At 36.9% G+C, this 11,983-nt stretch overlaps 1 pseudogene; it reads right to left on the bottom strand.

The window, feature by feature from the left end:
- Positions 1 to 353: 353 nt before the first annotated feature.
- On the bottom strand, positions 354 to 7,690 carry LOC103275375 (annotated as a pseudogene).
- Between the last annotated feature and the right edge of the window lie 4,293 nt (positions 7,691 to 11,983).

Genomic DNA, 11,983 nt, shown 5'->3' with positions numbered 1-11,983 from the left:
CCATCTGGCCTCTATTGTGCTGGATCCTGTTACCCCCATTGCTATTAGTAATCTTAGCTCTGTTTCAGTATTTCTCACTCACCTGGTCTAGAGAGGAGGGCAACAGATAAACTTCCCTTGTTGATAAGTATTTACAAGCAAGCTCCTCCTGGAAGGAAACCTGGAGTTGACTGAAACTATTTCTTCAGCCAAGGCAACTGTCAAAGAGAACTTACATCTGAAGGCATCTCCCAACAGCTGGGAAAGAAATCCTTCATTTTGAAGGATGATCTGAGTAACACATCACAGCATCCACTACATGATGTGATACATATCAGCTGAAGGGACATCCTTCTTTTTTTTTTTAGAAAGAAAATCCATTTTATTTAATGTTGTTTTAAAAAAAAGTATGAGTTGAATCTAAAGTAAATAAACATTATCACATTTTTTTACACCACTATCTAGTTCTTCATATTAACTTAACTATTCAAACAATAGAAAGTAGGTGGCAATTGAAGGGTCAGGATAGAGATAAAACCAAAAAAAATTTCTACCACATTTATTCTTCTAGCTGTGCTCACAGAGACGGCTTCTTTTTCCTCTCCACTGTGCAGGAATTCAGTTGTATATAAAATTGAAGCTGCTCAATAACTGAGGAAGACTAGAAATGATAGGTATGTATCCTGGTGCATCATCATACAACTCAAACAATGGTGCAGCTACCAGCTTGTAATTTTTAGGGACTGCAAACAAGGCTTATTCTTGTAGCTGAACCAGAAATAACTTCTTATGCTCCTTAAGCTTTGAAATATGTGCAGGAATATATGGATACAGAGGAGGTTCAAATTTGATCTCCACCAGTTACCAATGCAGTCATCAATGACCCAGTCTTCCAGAACTCCATCTTGATGACTGAGTGTCTCTATCATTAAGCGTTTTAGTCCTTCAACTTCATCTTCTCCTGGGTTAAGTTCACCACCAGGTAATTTGAAGGAAGTTGCTCCCAGCTGTAGCAGTAACACATGGGGTAGCCGGTGCTCATGTACAACCAGAACCCCTTCTACAGCCCTTCTCATTCCAATTTTATCAAATTCCTCCCTCATGCGCTGAAATTTGGCTGCAACATAGCTGTCCTCATAGGGGGCTCTTTTGTAGAGAAAGTATAATAGGTAAGATGGTACACGTTGATGGTGCGCTCCAGGATGAGGGGCTAGCTGTTCAGCTAGTGATTGGGTGGTACCACAGACATGCTGCCGAGGTTCAGGCGCTGACGGCATGCAGAAAGGTGCAGGCCGGGAGGCTTTCTCCGTGAGGGCAGCAGTTATCTACTGGGACATCTTTCAAAATGAGGATGGAAACAACAAAAAAAAGTTATGGCAAAATAATGTAAATATTTTCTATTGTGTTCGTTTTAAAATGTGACTATAAGAGGAAGATAATTTAAACCAGAGAGACATGCATTTGTTATTCATCCATTACTTGAAATACAACTTATTGAGCAAAAATCTTATAGTTTAGATACAATTGTGATTTAAATGTAAATAAAGTAGATACTCTCAAGAGTATTCTATAGGAGAGGACAGTTAAATTCTAAGCAAATATGTAAGGTAATTTTAGATAATTGAGCAATAAGCTTATTTATTTATTTATTGGAAAATTTCGCATAGCTTTATTGGACACCAGCTCTACGTTATACTAAGTGCTGTGTGAAATACAGAAGAGAACACATTTTGTCATTATTCTAAATTAATTTACAATCTTACTAAAGCAATCAGAGAAGCAAATAGGAACTCTGCACACTGCAAATTAGTGTGCAATTAAGATTCAAATAAATAAACCAAATAATAACTTTTGTGTGGTGTTTCCAAAAGTGCCATCATAGCTCTACTAGAGTCTGAATCACTTGAAGTTTTTGTTAAAAATGAAATCTCTGTGGGCTCACCTTTGATTTACTGAGTCAGGGTATCTATAATTAAGGCTGAAAATATGCATTTTAAAAGAATTGCAGATAATTGAAATATTGCTAAGTTTGAAAGGCACGTGTGAAAATGGGAACTAGAATGGATTAAAAGAATTGAATAATTGTCTGTTGGCAGAACACAAAGAAAGATCCAAGGAGCCACCATGCACATTGAGAAAAAAATAAGAAAATGGGTGGAATTTAGATCAAAGAAGTGGGGAGAATATGTTTCAGATGAGGGAAATCAAATAATAACTGCTATATGGTGTTTCCACTAATTCTGCTAGTGTCTGAATCACTTTTAGATAAGGTACTGAATAGATCAGATAGACTAAAATGATGTGCAAATTTAAGAACAGTAAGAAATGAAGTTAGATTTGTACCAGGTAGTAGAGACCTTAATTCCAGACTTAGGAATTTTTACTTTATTCTGAAAACAGTGGGAATTTTTATTTATGCCAAGGAAGAGTGTTGACACAAACAAAGTTTTGAGAACATTACCCTGATTGTGATGTATAGGATAGCTTGACATGAAAAGACTTTGTAAAAAAAGATCTCAGTTAGGAGACCATTGAGATTACCAAGGTGTGCTCTGAACAACCTAGATTTAGATAGTAAGAGTAGGAAAGGTAGTTGGAAGCAAGAAAGATGACAGAATATTTCATACATTTTTTATTTGCTTTTTTTAAAAATGAAAGCTGATATGTATTTATGAACCTCAAGTGTGCACAGAAGCTTAAATAAGATAAATATCTCATTTGATAAATGATAAATAGTAATGTATGTCATGCCTCATCTAGTCCCTGAGGTGGGAATGATGCTCAACGAATGCCGGCTCCACTACCAGCTAGTTTCATATGTCACAAATCTGTGCTGTTGTGAAAGGATAATTGATTAGAGTTGGCAGTTCTGAGTTCAAGTGCTGGAAAGGTCTTGCTACTTGCTAGGCTTTTGTTGCTTCATCTGGTGTATACAAGGGGTCTAGGGTCCTTTTTAAGTCCTGAGAAATGATAAGTTAAAAGGTGTTATAATAGATATCCTATATATAAATATGTACTATATACCATAAAAATAGTAGCAATTTCTTTAGTCTCTTCTAGGCAAAGATCATTTTCTTCTGCTCAAATAAAGTTTTTGAAAATTTCTTTATTTGTACTATTTTCAGTATACTATATATTTTTGAGTTAAGAAAATATTGTAATTTAAACTCTAAAAAAGAACTAAGTCTTAGTGTTCTTTGAAAGAAAATAAATAATGTGGCATAACAAAGATTGGAACTGGGCATCTTTTATTTGCCTACACTTGTAGAAATACTTGTGGAAATAATTTTATAAATCCTGTTTCTAAGAAGAAAAGAAAGAGAAGCATAAAGATAAATACCCAAGGCAGAGAAAATGTAGAACACTCATCACTGCATATTGAGTTTAAAGACCAAGAAATCTAATTGTGAAATGTCTTTTCTGTCATCTATGATGAGAAATATAAACTGGCTTGGGTCCGATTCACCTTATTGAAAATCATATACTGTAAAGACAAGTACAAGCATTTTTATGTTTGGGAAAAAATTACTTTGTTCCTCTTCAGTTTAAAATAAGAAAACTTGCTTTCTGTGAAAAAATATTTGTAGACACAAAAAGCAGATTGGGAGGTGTGAGGGTAATGCATGGCTGGTGATTTAATTTTAGGCAATCATTTTTAGTTAAGCACATCTTTCTTTACTAATATTTAGTACCACCAATGATAACTATGAAAAGTTTTGTGACCAACAAGAACTTATTTCAAAATAGATTTGTTTTTGCTAACAGATATTCTGTCTATTGTACATTTTTTAAAAGTGATATTTTAAAAAGTGATTATTATTTTTATGGAAATATTCACCTGAAATAATTTGAATAGCAAGTATCTCAAATATATTAAAGTGAGATTCAAGCCAAGTGAGGTGGCTCACGCCTGTAATCTCAGCACTTTGGGAGGAGGAGGCGAGAGGATTGCCTGAGCCCGCGGGTTTGACACCAGCCTGGGCAACTTGGCGAGACCTCATCTCTACAATAAATCAGAAAATTAACCGGATATGGTGGTACATATCCTGTAGCTGTAGTTCCTGCTATTTGAAAGACTGAAGCAGAAGGATCACCTGAACCCATCAGGTTCAGGCTGCGGTGGCAGTGAGTGTGCCACTGCACTCCAGCCTGGGCGACAGAGTGAGACTCTGACTCAAAAAAAAAAAAAAAAGTGAGAATCAATTTTCCAAAATGTATTTTATATTTGTTGAATTTATATGTACAGATATATTTATCTTTTGTGTTGAATCTTGGGTATTGGATTGGCTGCTTGGAATTTATCAAAGGTGATTAGCCCTGATCTTGTGTACTAGTGTATGGTATAAACCCTAGAAGAATTTTTAAAAGTGCAAGCCTGGGTGCGGTGGTTCACGCCTATAATCCCAGCACTTTGGGAGGCCAAGGTGAGAGGATTGCCTGAGCCCACGGGTTTGAGACCAGCCTAGGCAGCTTGGCAAGACCTCATCTCTACAATATACCAAAAAATTAGCTGGGCGTGGTGGTCTATAGTGCCATCTACTTAGAAGACTGAGGCGGGAGGACTGCCTGAGCCCAGCAGGTCCAGGCTGTGGTGGCTGTGAGCCTGCCACTGCACTCCAGCCTGGGTGACAGAGTGAGAATCTGACTCAGGTGCATATAATTTTTTTATTTATTTATTACTTCTATAATATAACACATTTTTTCTTGTTTCAGATTTGTTTTAATATTTTAGATTACATATTTTCAAAATTATTTTGCAACTTTACGTGCTTGAATTATCATAATTTTAAGATATAATCCATATGAAGTAAGAAAAAGCATATGGGATATGTAATTGAGTAGGAAGATTTGTCTTTCAAACTCACTCTAACAGCACTATTTGCTAGAGATAGAGATCAGGGAAGGGCCAGGTCTGTCATGTAGCATAAGTGGGCATTAGCTGGAGTCACCACTGGAGGTAGCGAACTGCAAAGAGATCACAGAGCCATTCCAGGGGGAAGCAAAATAAGCACCAGAAAATGAGCAGCAGAATTTGCGTGAGGAGTCCTTCAGTTCCTCCTGGAATATCTTTAAGGTATCATAAGGTCTTTGTCACTGGATACTTAACATTTTCAGACCTTGACATTTATAGTTCCCACACTTTTCCCTCCAGACCTGCTTAGGTAGAATTACTCTCGATCAACGTTGTTTTGAAAAGAGGATAGGAAAAAATGGTCTAAAGGAGATTTTTAATAACCAAAAAGGTTTTGAATTTAGAAGCCATGTGTCAGAACTACATATTCCCATTAACTCCACAGTTATCAAAAGAACTTTTTTTTTTTTTTTTTTTGAGTCGGAGTCTCACTCTGTCGCCCAGACTGGAGTGCAGTGGCCGCTCCCGGTCACCGCAGCCTCGACCTGCTGGGCTCCGGCGATCCTCCCGCCTCAGCCTTCCAAGTAGCTGGAACTACAGGCGTGCGCTACCACGCCCAGCTAATTTTTTTTTTTTTTTTTTTTTTTATTGTAGAGATGAGGTCTCGTCAAGTTGCCCAGTTGGGTCTCGAACCCTCGGGCTCAGGCAATTCACTCACCTCAGCCTCCCAAAGCACTGGGATTACAGGTTGAGCCACAGAACCCGGCTCAAAAGTACTTTTTAAAAGAATAATGCAAGGTGTCAGATGATTTCTGGAATGATTTCAGATTTTTTTTTTTTTTTGGTAATGCTTGCTTTTTTTTCCTAGCAGTGTTCATTTCCAAGTAAATATTTGACAGAGTCGGGGAAGAGAGGCAGAAAACTGTTTTCATTCCTTTTTTTTCTTTTTTTTTTTTTGAGTTGGAGTCTCACTCTGTCACCCAGACTGGAGTGCAGTGGCCGCTCCCGGCCACCGCAACCTCCACCTGCTGGGCTCCGGCGATCCTTCCGCCTCAGCCTTCCGAGTAGCCGGAACTACAGGCACGCGCTACCACGCCCGGCTGATTTTTTGATTTATTGTAGAGATGAGGTCTCGCTGCCAGGCGGGTCTCGAACCCGCAGGCTCAGGCAATCCGCTCACCTCAGCCTCCCAAAGGCGCGGGATTACAGGCTGAGCCACCGAGCCCAGCCATTCTGTATTTTTTTAATCAGTTCAAACCAAGGAACCAAGGAAAAATGACAGTAAATAGCAGGAAATCTGGGCCAGACATAAATGCATGTTGCTAAATACCTGAACGTTGAATTACGGTATTCAGAATAGATAATGGAGAAAGGTTGGTGAATTATAAACTTGTTTTTACAGAAGCTTTAATTTGTCTCAATATGAAAGCCTAATTTTATAAATACTTTACTGCAATTCAAAGTGTTATTTAATTGCATTTACTTAATTAGAGAAATAAGCCCAATGATAGGCAAAGTGAATAGAAAAACAAATATTCAAAGCCCCTTATCAACATAACTGGTTACTTCTTCTTCTTCTTCTTTTTTTTCTGTAGCTTCCAGCCCAGGGTTGTTCTTTGTAAATTGAATTGCACATTTTAAAAGTTTCATTTTGTTGAGTTTTACCTATGTTTAATTCAGGAGTTTTTTTTCCAGCTTAGCTAGCAAGTGATAAATAAATACATACTGCCTCTAACATAGACCCTTTAGGCATGATCAGCATATTGGCTTAAAAATCTATAAAAGTATACCTGGAATTTCATATTCTTATTGTAAAGCAGATATAACAAATCATATTTCATGTGCAGAAACAAAATTCATTTGTTTCAACCCCTTGTTTCTGTAAAAACAACCAGGATTTTTTGCATGTAAGATCCATAGGTAACACTGCTACTCCTTAACTAAGTTAAGGGTTAACCAGGCTGGCTGCTTTTTGCTCAGCCACTAACTCCTTTGATCTCAACCAATCTCCAAAATTCTGGAAGGTGGGGAAGCATGTATCTGTGCAATATATCATCACTGGTGGAAAACCAGTCAAAACACAGGGCCAGTTGATGGTGGCCTGGCAGGGACATTTTTTCATTGGCATTGTCACATGTTTATCTATTAATATTCTGATTTTTCTTACTTTTTGTATCTTATATTTGAATACTAAACTGAGTCTGACAATACAACAGAGAAAGAAAGGTGGTAGGCCAGCTAATCCAAATGTATTATTGTCTAAATCTGACTCTTTGGAAAAAAATTGTATTATCAATTATTTAGGCTTTTGTTTTTTAATTTATATCTTATTTTTAATTAAAATGAATCTGAATCGGGATCGTGTTTTACATTTAGTACCTCATTATCATTAGTCATACAATTATTCTACTAGAGAAGAAAGAAATAATTCAGACCTTGGGTAAAATTTTTTTTCTTTTTGAGTTGGAGTCTCACTCGGTCACCCAGACGGGAGTGCAGTGGCCGCTCCTGGCCACCGCACCCTCGCCTGCTGGACTCTGGCGATCCTTCCGCCTCAGCCTTTCGAGTAGCTGGAATTACAGACATGCGCTACCACGCCCGGCTGATTTTTTTTTTATTTATTGTAGAGATGAGGTCTCGCTGCCCAGGCGGGTCTCGAACCCTCGGGATCAGGCAATCCACTCACCTCAGCCTCCCAAAGGCGCAGGATTATAGGCTGAGCCACCGAACCCAGCTTGGGGTAAAATTTTTAATACTCAAATTTACCTCCAGAACTTTCCTCCTCCCTGCCAGCATCCCTCCTACATCATCTGGAATACACAGCCCAGATTCTAGTTGCTGAATCCCAAAGACCCACATAAGCCATCCTGTCAAATTTTAAACCCTCATAACATTACTTTTTCTTTTTTTCCACCCAACCCCCTTCTAACAAACCATGCCTTCTGACTTGAATCCCTGTCAAAACATAATTTTCAGGAGAGCAGAGACCTCAGATGTCTTGCTTATAATTTTATCTTCTGTCTGGTATCTATAAGTAGATCAATACATTTTTGCATAAATAAATGATCTAGGCATTGCAATTGATTTCAGCTAGTCAGTACAACAAACATTTTTGATTCAGATTATTTTATGCAATTTTTCAGATTTGATCATAAAAGTAATTGTGGTTTTTTCGAACCATCCCTGAATAAGAGTCAGCGGAGGCGTTGCTGGAATCCTGCAGTGGGAATTAAATAACATTTCAAGGCTTGCTCGACTTTTTTGCCAAACAGCTTCATTTTGATAGCATTTACTACCAACAGACTGAAACTTAGCTTTGGGTTTTTATTTTTCTCATTTATCCAGAACTCTGTATTTAGGTAGTCTGATAGTCTTACTATATTATTAAGCCTTTCAAATAGCAGAATAGAAACATATAAACTATGTATACTTCCTTTAAGATACAAGATATTTCACTCATAACTAAAAGTTCGCAATTTTAGATCTAAAAGGGCTTTCAAGGATTTAGAAATTGCTGCCTCCTGCCTGTGGACCATTAAATGCCTCACCCAACCAGCATGAATTATTTGAGTTGTGATTTCAAAATATTACCATGATACAATTTATCCCCTGTATGTACTTAAACACTGGTAACAATAAGGGAGGGATATTTATAAACAATATAGAGTTTACTATTATGAAACCCCTTAAATTTCTCTACTTTCACTTTGATTATTTATAAAATAATTTTTTTGCCATTGTGTGACAGATAGTAAATCTAATGGCTTAAAAGTTAGTCTGAAATTAGCAGGAGCATCAGAAAAGCCCTTCCTGGTGTTTTAAACAGTGAGAAATATACATGCTTCATGACATTTGGTGATCAATTAAGTATAGGAGGGAGAAGCTGTGAAATGAGAGACTGGGTTAGTTACCTAGGCCACAATAACAGAAGGCCACAAATTGAGGGGCTTAAAACAATAGAAATGTATTATCTGACAGTTCTGGAGTCTGCTAAATCTGAACTCAAGATGTCATCAGGACATGCTGCCTCAGAGCCTCTGGGTAGAATTCTTTGCCTCTTCCTAGCATCTGGTGGTGAATGTCAGTCCTTGGCATTCCTTGTCTTGTAGCTGCGTCATTCCTGTTTCTGTCTCTGGGTATCTCTGTCCAAATTTTTCCTTTTTTATGAGGAAATCAGTCATATTGGATTACAACCCACCCCGATGACTTCATTTTACCTTGATTACATCTGCAAAGACTGTATTTCCAAATAAGGTCATATTCTTAGGTACTGGGAGTTACAATTTCAACATATCTTTTGGGAGAAGATAGTTCAGTTCCTAAGAGAGTTCAAGACAGATTTAATATATCCATCTTGGGCTATTGGCATGCTGGTTAAGTCATTAATTAAACCGAGACCATAGGAAGAAGATGGATGAGAGAAAGTTTGGGAAATAAACATTTTATGGGTGCCATTCTAAGTTATATTAATTGTGCTTGCCCAAGGAAAGCACATAGAACATGAAAAGGCTGTCAGTAACTTGTGAGTCAACAACATTTTAATGAGCAAGGGAGATAGACACCAAGAAAGAATGAGTAGAATCTTGGGAGAAAAATTAGGAACAGGTGTAATAAATTAAAGGAGAATAGAATTTCAAGAAGAGTGATCAATAGTGCTAAGTTGTTTGTCTCACCTGGAAAGATTTTAAAAATCAGAACAGCTTTGTTCCTTATATATAATAATCAGAAATTGACACAAATTTTAGTTCAAAGAGAAAATATAATGAACAAACACTTCATATACGCTGAAGCCATAGGTAGACATTAATCCAACATTGAGTTGAGTAAATTACTAATTTTACCACCACCAAGCTAGTGTACTTGACTGTTTTATATAAGGTAGTCAGAAGGCAAGCAATGAAGCCAACTATGCTTGTGTATATTTATGAATGTGTGGACTGCTATGTGATAACTCAGGAATAACCTGGTCAAGTCTGGACACAGAGAAACTGGCCCCCTGCCTTGGCTTGCTCTGTGGACCTCACCTGCAGTAATGAGTGCTTGCAGATCAGATCAGAAGAACCAAGACCAGATAATTATATTTATGAGATAAGTTGGTCCTGTAATTATTATCAAAGTTGCTAACAAGTCCTAAGATTTCAATTACAGCCTATAAATTTCTGGGTTTTGATCATTTAATAAGTTACATTTAGAAGGCCAAATTAACTACATGTTAAGAACAAAGGCCATTTAGTAACCCTCTCACCACCCATGCTACTTTACAAATTAAATCTTAATTTTTGTTGTTGTTTTTTATCTTAACTTATTGGTAAGTAAATTCTTACATCTCACCATGCAGTTTCCCAATTGTGTTGAGACTATGGAGTGTGGTGGAAAGAATGCTAGATTGAGAACTAGTATTCCTGGGTTATGGTTATGGTTCTGGTGTTTTCAAAAACTTCCTGCATAAATGTGAGCTGTTCACTTATTCTCATGAGTTTTAGTTTTCCTTGTTTGCAAAAATAGTGTCTTGGAATGATTTTAAGTTAAAAAATCCAGAGATTGTATTAATCTGCTCGGGCTACCATAACTAAATACCATAGACTGGGTGGCTTAAACAACATAAACTTATTTATTCACAGTTCTTCATGCTAGAAGTCAAGATCAGAGTGCCAGCAGGGTCTGTCTGGTGAGGATTCTCTTCCTAGTTTATAGGTGGCTTCCTTCTCACAATGTCTTCCTATAGTGGAGAGAGACAGCAAACAAGCTGTCTGGTGTTTCTCCTTACAAGGGCATGAGTCCCTTCGTGAGGGTTCTATCCTTATGACCTCATCAAAACTCAATTGTCTTTCAAAGGCCCATTTCTAAATACAATTATACCGGGTGTGAGGGTTTCAAATACAAATTTAGAAAGATGCAATTCAGTCCACAGCAAGGATACAAACGTGTAAGAAGCAGAATTATTCTTATGCCGAGATACAATATATTTTCAAGATATTAAGAGAAATAATGCCAACTTTTATGCCTAACAGGAACTGATTTGATATACTTTTACATTTACATGAGCTATTATAATGATTTTGAGGCTATTTCTAGGCAAAGAAGTGAAAGATAATACTTTGCATCAACTTAGTGACTTTTAAATCTAAGAACCTGAAATCATTTTAGAAACTTAATGGGAAGTTATGACCAGGAGAGCAGGTTTTAAATGGTTTGGTAAGAAAAGCATTATATCCTACTGTCACAGCAAGCAGAATGTAAACATAAAACTTTCCAGTTCTGCTTTGGCAGTAGGAGTTTAAAAAAAGAAATGCAAAAATCTTGTCAATTAATACTGACAGTTGTACTAGTCAGAAGGAACAAAAAATAGCTGGGTAGTGTACTCCATCAAGAGTTAGTATCAGGAGCTCATTTCCACCAAAACACTCATGAAGTTTTCAACATTGATATATAATTAAAATAATGCATTCATTTATTCAAAATGATTTACTGATAAACCTATATGCCAAGTACTGTTTTGGGTGCTGGGAACAAGAAAACAAGTTAGCAAAAGAATCTCTGCTCTCATAAAGATTTACATTTCAATGGGCTGTAAGAATAAATGACACAAGATATTTCAGAGAATTACATATGCTTTGAAAGAAATGCACCACTGTAATATAGTAAAGAATGACTAGTGATGTGGGTGAAATAGTTTCATTATGGGAGTAACATATTTGCTGAAATCCAAATGATGAGAATGAATCAATATAGTATGAAAAATTATGGTCTTCTGAAAGATATCTGTGACCTAATCCCCCAAACCTATAAATATGTTACTATACATGGCAAAAGGCACTTGTAAATTAATCTGATAGATCTCCTATCATGTATTTGCTTATTTATTATCAAGCCCCACTATGAGGTAAACTTTTGGGGAACAGAGATTATCTTAAATATTTGGATAGACCCAGTCTTATCAGATGAATACTTAAAAGTATAAGAGGAAGGCTAAGAATGGGTCAGAGAGATGAGAAATGACAAGAAATCAACCTGTCTTTGATGACTTTGGAGATGAAGGAAAAGGGTCAGAAACTGAGGAAAGCGGCAGCCTCTAGATGCTGAGACTAACTCTCAATTTACAGTCAGCAAGAAAAAATGACCTCAGTTGTACAGCTAAATTTTGTTAATTGC

The sequence above is a fragment of the Carlito syrichta genome, unplaced genomic scaffold, assembly GCF_000164805.1.
Source record: "Carlito syrichta isolate Samal-C Ts95f unplaced genomic scaffold, Tarsius_syrichta-2.0.1 Scaffold315407, whole genome shotgun sequence".
Lineage (NCBI taxonomy): Eukaryota > Metazoa > Chordata > Mammalia > Primates > Tarsiidae > Carlito > Carlito syrichta.
Note: the sequence above shows the minus strand (reverse complement) of the source record. Positions and strands in the feature narration are given on the sequence as shown.